Source organism: Arachis ipaensis, chromosome B6 (assembly GCF_059453495.1).
Source record: "Arachis ipaensis isolate K30076 ecotype BB chromosome B6, ASM5945349v1, whole genome shotgun sequence".
Classification (NCBI taxonomy): Eukaryota; Viridiplantae; Streptophyta; class Magnoliopsida; order Fabales; family Fabaceae; genus Arachis; species Arachis ipaensis.
The window spans coordinates 107,356,722-107,368,320 of NC_142441.1; the positions used below are offsets into that span (position 1 = coordinate 107,356,722).

The 11,599-nt window shown below is 38.7% G+C and overlaps 1 non-coding gene across 1 annotated transcript; it reads right to left on the bottom strand.

Moving 5' to 3' along the window:
- Window positions 1–4,156: 4,156 nt before the first annotated feature.
- LOC148562220 (small nucleolar RNA R71) lies at window positions 4,157–4,264 on the bottom strand. The gene has a single exon (XR_015887241.1). It is a non-coding gene; the product is annotated as a small nucleolar RNA R71 (small nucleolar RNA).
- Window positions 4,265–11,599: the final 7,335 nt, after the last annotated feature.

Sequence of the window (11,599 nt, forward strand, 5' to 3'; positions counted from 1 at the left end):
TCAATGCCATCACTTGGAGGTTGATGAGCGGATAATTTATACGCTTTTTGGCATTGTTTTTAGTATGTTTTTAGTAGGATCTAGTTACTTTTAGGGATGTTTTCATTAGTTTTTATGTTAAATTCATATTTCTGGACTCTACTACGAGTTTGTGTGTTTTTCTATGATTTCAGGTATTTTCTGGCTGAAATTGAGGGACTTGAGCAAAAATCAGATTCAGAGGTAGAAGAAGGACTGCTGATGCTGTTGGATTCTGACCTCCCTGCACTCAAAGTGGATTTTCTGGAGCTACAGAACTCAAAATGGTGCGCTTTCAATTGAGTTGGAAAGTAGACATCCAGGGCTTTCCATCAATTTATAATAGTCCATACTTTGACCAATTTTAGATGACGTAAAAGGGCGTTGAACGCCAGTTCTATGCTGCTGTCTGGAGTTAAACGCTAGAAACACGTCACAAACCAGAGTTGAATGCCAGAAATACGTTACAACCTGGCGTTCAACTCCAGAAAGAGCCTCTGCACGTGTAACATTCAAGCTCAGCCCAAGCACACACCAAGTGGGCCCCGAAAGTGGATTTATGCATCAATTACTTACTTCTGTAAACCCTAGTAACTAGCTTAGTATAAATAGGACTTTTTACTATTGTATTAGACATCTTTTGATCATTTTTAGATCTCTAGACCTCCATGGGAGGCTGGCCACTCAGCGATGCTTACCCTGTATTCACTTATGTATTTTTCAACTGTAGAGTTTCTGCACTCCATAGATTAAGGTGTGGAGCTCTGTTGTTCCTCAAAGATTAATGCAAAGTACTACTGTTTTTCTATTCAATTCAACTTATTCCGCTTCTAAGATATTCATTCGCACTTCAACCTGAATGTGATGAACGTGACAATCATCATCATTTCCTATGAACGCGTGCCTGACAACCAATTCCGTTCTACCTTTGATTGAATGATTATCTCTTGGATCTCTTAATCAGAATCTTCGTGGTATAAGCTAGATTGATGGCGGCATTCATGAGAGTCCGGAAAGTCTAAACCTTGTCTGTGGTATTCTGAGTAGGACTCTGGGATTGAATGACTGTGACGAATTTCAAACTCGTGAGTGCTAGGCGTAGTGACAGACGCAAAAGGAGGGTGAATCCTATTCCAGTATGATCGAGAACCTCAGATGATTAGCCGTGCTGTGACAGAGCATTTGGAGCATTTTCACAAGAGGATAGGATGCAGCCATTGACCACGGTGATGCCTCCAGACGATTAGCCATGCAGTGACAGCGCATCGGACCATTTTCCAGAGAGGATGAAAAGTAGCCATTGACAATGGTGATGTCCTTACATAAAGCCAGCCATGGAAAGGAGTAAGATTGATTGGATGAAGCAGCAGGAAAGCAGAAGTTCAGAGGAACGAACGCATCTCCATACACTTATCTGAAATTCTCATCAATGATATACATAAGTATTTCTATCTTTATTTCCTATTTATTTATTAATTATATTCGAAAACTCCATAACTATTTTATATCCGCCTGACTGAGATTTACAAGGTGACCATAGCTTGCTTCATACCAACAATCTCCGTGGGATCGACCCTTACTCACGTAAGGTTTATTACTTGGACGACCCAGTGCACTTGCTGGTTAGTTGTATCAAAGTTGTGAATGACAAACGATTTATTAAGACGTGCGTACAGAGTTTTTAGCGCCGTTGCCTGAGATCACAATTTCGTGCACCAAGTTTTTGGCGCCGTTGCCGGGGATTGTTCGAGTTTGGACAACTGACGGTTCATCTTGTTGCTCATATTAGGTAATTTTCTTTTTGTTCTATTTTCAAAAATTTTTCAAAAATTTCTCCTTTGTTTTCGGAAAAAAAATATTTTAAAATAAATGTTTTCAAAAATATATTTTTCTTCAGAATTTTTAAGAATGAATTCTAGTGTTTCATGAAGCATGTTGAAGCCTGGCTGGCTGTAAAGCCATGTCTAATTCTTTTGGATAGGGGCTTCCAACCATCAGCATAGATGCAAGTTAATTGGAATGTCAGCCGTGGCATGTCTGAGTTATATACTAAAGCTTGGCTGGCTATTAAGCCATGCCTAACCCTAAGATTGGAGCTTTAGAATAAGAGTGCAAGATTCCTGGAATTCATCTTAAAAATTTTGGAATCCTTATTTTTCTTTTTCAAATGATTTTCGAAAAAATTAAAAGAAAATACAAAAAAAAAATCATAAAATCATAAAAAAAAAAATTTTTGTGTTCTTGTTTGAGTCATATCTCATGTTATAAGTTTGGTGTCAATTGCATGTTCATCTTGCATTTTTCGAAAATTCATGCATTCATAGTGTTCTTCATGATCTTCAAGTTATTCTTGGTAAGTCTTCTTGTTTGATCTTGATGTTTTCTTATTTTGTATCTTTTGTTGTTTTTCATATGCATTTTTGCATTCATAGTGTCTGAACATGAAAGATTTCTAAGTTTGGTGTCTTGCATGTTTTCTTTGCATTAAAAATTTTTCAAAAATATGTTCTTGATGTTCATCATGATCTTCAAAGTGTTCTTGGTGTTCATCTTGACATTCATAGCATTCTTGCATGCATTCATTGTTTTGATCTAAAATTTCCATGCATTGAGCATTTTTAGTGTTTTTCTCTCTCATCATAAAAATTCAAATATAAAAAAAATATCTTTTCCTTATTTTACTCAAAATTTTCGAAAATATGATTTGATTTAGTCAAAAAGTTTTTAAAATCTAGTTGTTTTTATAAGTCAAATCAAATTTTCAATTTAAAAATCTTATCTTTTCAAAATCTTTTTCAAAAATCAAATCTTTTTCATTTTTCTTATTTATTTTCGAAAATTATAAAAATACTTTTCAAAAATCTTTTTCTTAATTTTATCACATAATTTTCGAAAATAATATCATCAATTAATGTTTTGATTCAAAAATTTCAAGTTTGTTACTTGTTAAGAAAGATTCAAACTTTAAGTTCTAAAATCATATTTTGTGATTTCTTGTGAATCAAGTCATTAATTATGATTTCAAAAATCAAATCTCTTTCAAAACTAATTTCAATCATATCTTTTAAAAAATATCTTATTATCTTATCTTTTTCAAAATCATATCTTTTTCAAAAATTTGACTTTAAAATATCTTTTCTAACTTATTATCTTCTTATCTTTTCAAAAAATTGATTTTCAAATTTGTTTCAACTAACTAACTAACTTTTTGTTTGTTTCTTATCTTTTTCAAAACTACCTAACTAACCCTCTCTCTCTAATTTTCGAAAATATCTCCCTCTTTTTCAAAATTTCTTTTTAATTAACTAATTATTTTAATTTAATTTTCGAAAATTACTAACCTTTTTCAAAAACTATTTTCGAAAATCACTAACTCTTTTTCAAAAATAATTTTCGAAAATTCTCTTTCTCTCTCATCTCCTTCTATTTATTTATTCATCTACTAACACTTCTCTTCATCTCACGTCTCTGCTCTCCTCACCCTTGTGTTTCTTTTCTTACATTACATTTTTTTCTTCTTCTTTCCTTCTACTCACACAGGGACCTCTATACTGTGGTAAAAAAGATCCCTATTATTATTATTTTTCTGTTCTCTCTTTTTCATATGAGCAGGAGCAAGGACAAGAATATTCTTGTTGAAGCAGATCCAGAACCTAAAAGGACTCTGAAGAGGAAACTAAGAGAAGTTAAATTACAGCAAGCCAGCAAGCACCATTCAGAAATTTTCGAACAAGAAGAGGAGATGGCAGCCGAAAATAATAATAATGCAAGGAGGATGCTTGGTGACTTTACTGCACCTAATTCCAATTTACATGGAAGAAGCATCTCCATCCCCACCATTGGAGCAAATAATTTTGAGCTGAAACCTCAATTAGTTTCTCTGATGCAGCAGAACTGCAAGTTTCATGGACTTCCATCTGAAGATCCTTTTCAGTTCTTAACTGAATTTTTGCAGATCTGTGATACTGTTAAGACTAATGGAGTAGATCCTGAAGTCTACAGGCTCATGCTTTTCCCTTTTGCTGTAAGAGACAGAGCTAGAATATGGTTGGACTCTCAACCTAAGGATAGCCTGAACTCTTGGGATAAGCTGGTCAAGGCTTTCTTAGCCAAGTTCTTTCCTCCTCAAAAGCTGAGTAAGCTTAGAGTAGATGTTCAAACCTTCAGATAGAAAGAAGGTGAATCCCTCTATGAAGCTTGGGAGAGATACAAAGAACTGGCCAAAAAGTGTCCTTCTGACATGCTTTTAGAATGGACCATCCTGGATATATTCTATGATGGTCTATCTGAATTGGCTAAGATGTCATTGGATACTTCTGCAGATGGATCCATTCACCTAAAGAAAACGCCTACAGAAGCTCAAGAACTCATTGACATGGTTGCTAATAACCAGTTCATGTACACTTCTGAGAGAAATCCTGTGAGTAATGGGACGCCTATAAAGAAGGGAGTTCTTGAAATTGATACTCTGAATGCTATATTGGCTCAGAATAAATTATTGACTCAGCAAGTCAATATGATTTCTCAGAGTCTGAATGGAATGCAAGCTGCATCCAACAGTACTCAAGAGGCATCTTCTGAAGAAGAAGCTTATGATCCTGAAAACCCTACAATAGCAGAGGTGAATTACATGGGTGAACCTTATGGAAACACCTATAACCCCTCATGGAGAAACCACCCAAATCTCTCATGGAAGGATCAACAAAGGCCTCAACAAGGCTTTAATAATGGTGGAAGATATAGGTTTAACAATAGTAAACCTTTTCCATCATCCACTCAGCAACAGACAGAGAACTCTGAACAAAATACATCTAATTTAGCAAACTTAGTCTCTGATCTATCTAAGGCCACTGTAAGTTTCATGAATGAAACAAAGTCCTCCATTAGAAATTTGGAGGCACAAGTGGGCCAGCTGAGTAAAAGAGTCACTGAAATCCCTCCTAGTACTCTCCCAAGCAATACAGAAGAAAATCCAAAAGGAGAGTGCAAGGCCATTGAAATGACCATCATGGCCGAAACCACAAAAGAGGAGGAGGACGTGAATCCCAAGGAGGAAGACCTCCTGGGACGTCCAGTGATCAATAAGGAGTTTCCCTCTGAGGAACCAAAGGAATCTGAGGCTCATCTAGAGACCATAGAGATTCCATTAAACCTCCTTATGTCATTCATGAGCTCTGATGAGTATTCCTCTTCTGAAGAGAATGAGGATGTTACTAAGGAGAAAGTTACCAAGTACCTTGGTGCAATCATGAAGCTGAATGCCAAATTATTTGGTATTGAGACTTGGGAGGATGAACCTCCCTTGTTCACCAATGAACTAAGTGATCTGGATCAACTGACATTGCCTCAGAAGGAACAGGATCCTGGAAAGTTCCTAATACCTTGTACCATATGCACCATGATCTTTGAAAAGGCTCTGTGTGACCTTGGTTCAGGGATAAACCTCATGCCCCTCTCTGTAATAGAGAAACTGGGAATCTTTAGGGTGCAAGCTGCTAAAATCTCATTAGAGATGGCAGACAATTCAAGAAAACAGGCTTATGGACAAGTAGAGGACGTGTTAGTAAAGGTTGAAGGCCTTTACATCCCTGCTGATTTCATAGTCCTAGATACTGGGAAGGATGAGGATGAATCCATCATCCTTGGAAGACCCTTCCTAGCCACAGCAAGAGCTGTGATTGATGTTGATAGAGGTAAACTAGTCCTTCAATTGAATGAGGACTCCCTTGTGTTTAAAACTCGAGGTCATCCTTCTGTAAACATGGAGAGGAAGCATAAAAAGCTTCTCTCAAAACAGAGTCAACCAGAGCCCCCACAGTCAAACTCTAAGTTTGGTGTTGGGAGGCCACAACCAAACTCTAAGTTTGGTGTTGAACTCCCATATCCAAACTCTAAGTTTGGTGTTGGGAAGTCTCAACAATGCTCTGAACATCTGTGAGGCTCCATGAGATCCCACTGTCAAGCTATTGACATTAAAGAAGCGCTTGTTGGGAGGCAACCCAATTTTTATTTATCTAATTTTATTTTTCTTGTTCTTTCATGTTTTATCAGGTTCATGATCATGTGGAGTCACAAAATAAATATAAAAATTGAAAACGGAATCAAAAACAGCAGAAGAAAAATCACACCCTGGAGGAGGATCTCACTGGCGTTTAAACGCCAGTAAGAAGCATCTGTCTGACGTTCAACGCCAGAACAGAGCATTGTTCTGGCGCTGAACGCCCAAAATGGGCAGCATCTGGGCGTTTGAACGCCAGAATTGCACCCTGGAGAAGAGCTGGCACTGAACGCCCAGAACAAGCATGGTTTTGGCGTTCAACACCAGAAATAGACAACAAATGGGCGTTCAACGCCCAGAACAAGCACCAATCTGGCGCTGAACGCCTAGAGTTGTGTGCAAGGGCATTTTGCATGCCTAATTTGGTGCAAGGCTGTAAATCCTTGAACACCTCAGGATCTGTGGACCCCACAGTATCACCTCAGGATCTGTGGACCCCACAGGATCCCCACCTACCTCCACTCACTTCTTCTCACCCCCTCTTTCACACAATCCCATAAACACTCTTCCCCAAAACTCTTCACCAATTACCTCAATCTCTCTTCCCTATCACCACTCCACCACTCACATCCATCCACTCTTTCCCATAAACTTACCTCATAAACTCCACCTACCTTCAAAATTCAAAATCAATTTCCCACCCAAACCCACCCTATATGGCCGAAATTAACCCCCCTCCCTTCCCTATATATAGCCCTCCATTCTTCATTTTCACACAACACAACCCTCTCTTCCCCTTCTTGGCCGAATACACCTCTCCCTCCTCTCATCCATATTTTCTTCTTCTTCTTCATCTATTCTCTCTTCTCTTACTCGAGGGCGAGCAATATTCTAAGTTTGGTGTGGTAAAAGCATAAGCTTTTTGTTTTTCCATTACCATTGATGGCACCTAAGACTGGAGAATCCTCTAGAAAAGGGAAAGGGAAGACAAAAGCTTCCACCTCTGAGTCATGGGAGATGGAAAGGTTCATCTCCAAAGCCCATCAAGACCACTTCTATGATGTTGTGGCCAAGAAGAAGGTGATCCCTGAGGTCCCTTTCAAGCTCAAGAGAAATGAGTATCCGGAGATCCGACATGAAATCCAAAGAAGAGGTTGGGAAGTTCTAACAAACCCCATCCAACAAGTCGGCATCCTAATGGTTCAAGAGTTCTATGCCAATGCATGGATCACTAAGAACCATGATCAAAGTAAGAACCCAAATCCAAAGAATTATATTATAATGGTTCGGGGGAAATACTTAGATTTTAGTCCGGAAAATGTGAGATTGGCGTTTAACTTGCCTATGATGCAAGGAGATGCACGCCCCTACATTAGAAGGGTCAACTTTAATCAAAGGTTGGACCAAGTCCTCATGGACATATGTGTAGAAGGAGCTCAATGGAAGATTGACTCCAAAGGCAAGCCGGTTTAATTAAGAAGACTGGACCTCAAGCCTGTGGCTAGAGGATGGTTGGAGTTCATCCAACGCTCCATCATCCCCACTAGCAACCGATCTGAAGTTACTGTAGATCGGACCATCATGATCCATAGCATCATGATTGGAGAGGAAGTAGAAGTTCATAAAGTCATCTCCCTTGAACTCTACAAAATAGCCAAAAAGCCCTCTCCTTGGGCAAGGCTAGCTTTTCCTCATCTTATTTGCCATCTATGTTACTCAGCTGGAGCTTTCATAGAAGGAGACATTCCCATTGAGAAAGAGAAGCCCATCACTAAGAAAAGGATGGAGCAAGCAAGAGAGCCCATTCATGGATCTCAAGAGACGTATGAAGCTCATCACCATGAGATCCCGGAGATGCCTCAAATGCATTTTCCTCCACAAAACTATTGGGAGCAAATCAACACCTCCTTAGGAGAACTAAGTTCCAACATGGGACAACTAAGGGTGGAACATCAAGAGCACTCCATCATCCTTCATGAAATTAGAGGAGATCAAAAAGCAATGAGGGAGGAGCAACAAAGACAAGGAAGAGACATAGAAGAGCTCAAGGACATCATTGGTTCCTCAAGAAGGAAACGCCACCATCACTAAGGTGGACTCATTCCTTGTTCTTAAATTCTCTGTTTTTCGTTTTCTTTATGTTAAGTGCTTATCCATGTTTGTGTCTTATTACATGATCATTAGTATTTAGTAACATTGTCTTAAAGTTATGAATGTCCTATGCATCCATCACCTCTCTTAAATGAAAAATGTTTTAATTCAAAAGAACAAGAAGTACATGAGTTTCGAATTTATCCTTGAACTTAGTTTAATTATATTGATTTGGTGACAATACTTTTTGTTTTCTGAATGAATGCTTAAACAGTGCATATGTCTTTTGAAGTTGTTGTTTAAGAATGTTAAATATGTTGGCTTTTGAAAGAATGATGACAAGGAGACATGTTATTTGATAATCTAAAAAATCATAAAAATGATTCTTGAAGCAAGAAAAAGTAGCAAAGAACAAAGCTTGCAGAAAAAAAAATAGCGAAAAAAAAATAGAAAGAAAAAGAAAAAACAAGCAGAAAAAGCCAAAAGCTCTTAAAACCAAGAGGCAAGAGCAAAAAGCCAGTAACCCTTAAAACCAAAAGGCAAGGGTAATAAAAAGGATCCCAAGGCTTTGAGCATCAGTAGATAGAAGGGCCTAAAGGAATAAAATCCTGGCCTAAGCGGCTAAACCAAGCTGTCCCTAACCATGTGCTTGTGGCGTGAAGGTGTCAAGTGAAAACTTGAGACTGAGCGGTTAAAGTCAAGGTCCAAAGCAAAAAAAGAGTGTGCTTAAGAACCCTGGACACCTCTAATTGGGGACTTTAGCAAAGCTGAGTCATAATCTGAAAAGGTTCACCCAATTATGTGTCTGTGGCATTTATGTATCCGGTGGTAATACTGAAAAACAAAGTGCTTAGGGCCACGGCCAAGACTCATAAAGTAGCTGTGTTCAAGAATCATCATACTGAACTAGGAGAATCAATAACACTATCTGAACTCTGAGTTCCTATAGATGCCAATCATTCTGAACCTCAATGGATAAAGTGAGAAGCCAAAACTATTCAAGAGGCAAAAAGCTACAAGTCCCGCTCATCTGATTGGAGCTATGTTTCATTGATAGTTTGGAATTTATAGTATATTCTCTTCTTTTTATCCTATTTGATTTTCAATTGCTTGGGGACAAGCAACAATTTAAGTTTGGTGTTGTGATGAGCGGATAATTTATACGCTTTTTGGCATTGTTTTTAGTATGTTTTTAGTAGGATCTAGTTACTTTTAGGGATGTTTTCATTTATTTTTATGTTAAATTCACATTTCTGGACTCTACTATGAGTTTGTGTGTTTTTCTGTGATTTCAGGTATTTTCTGGCTGAAATTGAGGGACTTGAGCAAAAATCAGATTCAGAGGTAGAAGAAGGACTGCTGATGCTGTTGGATTCTGACCTCCCTGCACTCAAAGTGAATTTTATGGTGCTACATAACTCAAAATGGTGCGCTTCCAATTGCGTTGGAAAGTAGACATCCAGGTCTTTCTAGCTATATATAATAATCCATACTTTGACCAAGTTTAGACGACGTAAAAGGGCGTTGAACGCCAGTTCTACGCTGCTGTCTGGAGTTAAACGCCAGAAACACGTCACAAACCAGAGTTGAACGCCAGAAATACGTTACAACCTAGCGTTCAACTCCAGAAAGAGCCTCTGCACGTGTAACATTCAAGCTCAGCCCAAGCGCACACCAAGTGGGCCCCGGAAGTGGATTTATGCATCAATTACTTACTTCTGTAAACCCTAGTAACTAGCTTAGTATAAATAGGGCTTTTTACTATTGTATTAGACATCTTTTGATCATTTTTAGATCTCTAGACCTCCATGGGAGGCTGGCCACTCGGCCATGCTTACCCTGTATTCACTTATGTATTTTTCAACGGTAGAGTTTCTGCTCCATAGATTAAGGTGTGGAGCTCTGCTGTTCCTCAAAGATTAATGCAAAGTACTACTATTTTTCTATTCAATTCAACTTATTCCACTTCTAAGATATTCATTCGCACTTCAACCTGAATGTGATGAACGTGACAATCATCATCATTCCCTATGAACGCGTGCCTGACAACCACTTCCGTTCTACCTTCGATTGAATGATTATCTCTTGGATCTCTTAATTAGAATCTTTGTGGTATAAGCTAGATTGACGGCGGCATTCATGAGAGTCCGGAAAGTCTAAACCTTGTCTGTGGTATTCCAAGTAGGACTCTGGGATTGAATGACTATGACGAACTTCAAACTCGCGAGTGCTGGGCTTAGTGACAGACGCAAAAGGAGGGTGAATCCTATTCCAGTATGATCGAGAATCTCAGATGATTAGCCGTGCTGTGATAGAGTATTTGGACCATTTTCACAAGAGGATAGGATGCAGCCATTGACCACGGTGATGCCTCCAGACGATTAGCCATGCAGTGACAGCGCATCGGACCATTTTTCAGAGAGGATGAAAAGTAGCCATTGACAATGGTGATGTTCTTACATAAAGCCAGCCATGGAAATGAGTAAGATTGATTGGATGAAGACAGCAGGAAAGCAGAAGTTCAGAGGAACGAACGCATCTCCATACACTTATCTGAAATTCTCACCAATGATATACATAAATATTTCTATCTTTATTTCCTGTTTATTTATTAATTATATTCGAAAACTCCATAACTATTTTATATCCGCCTGACTGAGATTTACAAGGTGACCATAGCTTGCTTCATACCAACAATCTCCGTGGGATCGACCCTTACTCACGTAAGGTTTAATACTTGGACGACCCAGTGCACTTGCTGGTTATTTGTATCGAAGTTGTGAATGACAAACGATTTATTAAGACGTGCGTACAGAGTTTTTAGCGCCGTTGCCTGAGATCACAATTTCGTGCACCAGAGGTACGGAACCACACTGCAAGAGAGGAATCATGAGGAGCCTAGCTCAAAGGAAAACATTCAGGTTGAAGATATTGTTGAGGCAGAGGATATTGAAGAGGAAAATGAAGTACACGACATGATTGAAGAAGCAGCTCAACCAGGGAATGGCGCACCAAAGGAAGCTGAAGCTACCAGAGACGCCATCCATATCCCCTTTCCACACCTTGCTAGGAAGTCCAGAAAGTAGATGGAGCTCGACCCCAAGATGGTGGAGATCTTCAAAAAGGTTGAGGTAACCATTCCCCTTTTTGATGCCATTCGCCAGGTACCTAAATATGCGAAGTTTCTAAAAGATTTATGCATGCATAAAGATAAATTACATGATTTAGAAACTATTCCTCTAGGTAGTTCCATTTCTGCTTTAATGGGTGATATACCGAAAAAATGTAGTGATCTGGGTCCATGCATGGTTAGTTGTACTATTGAGGGTTTAACATTTTCTGACTGCATGTGTGATTTAGGAGCGTGTGTGAGTATTATGCCATTGTCTGTATATGATGCTTTGAGGCTCCCTCCCTTAAAAAGGTCGGCAGCTCGTTTTGTTTTGGCAGATAAAAGTATAATCACGGTAGTTGGAATTGCTGAGGACGTGT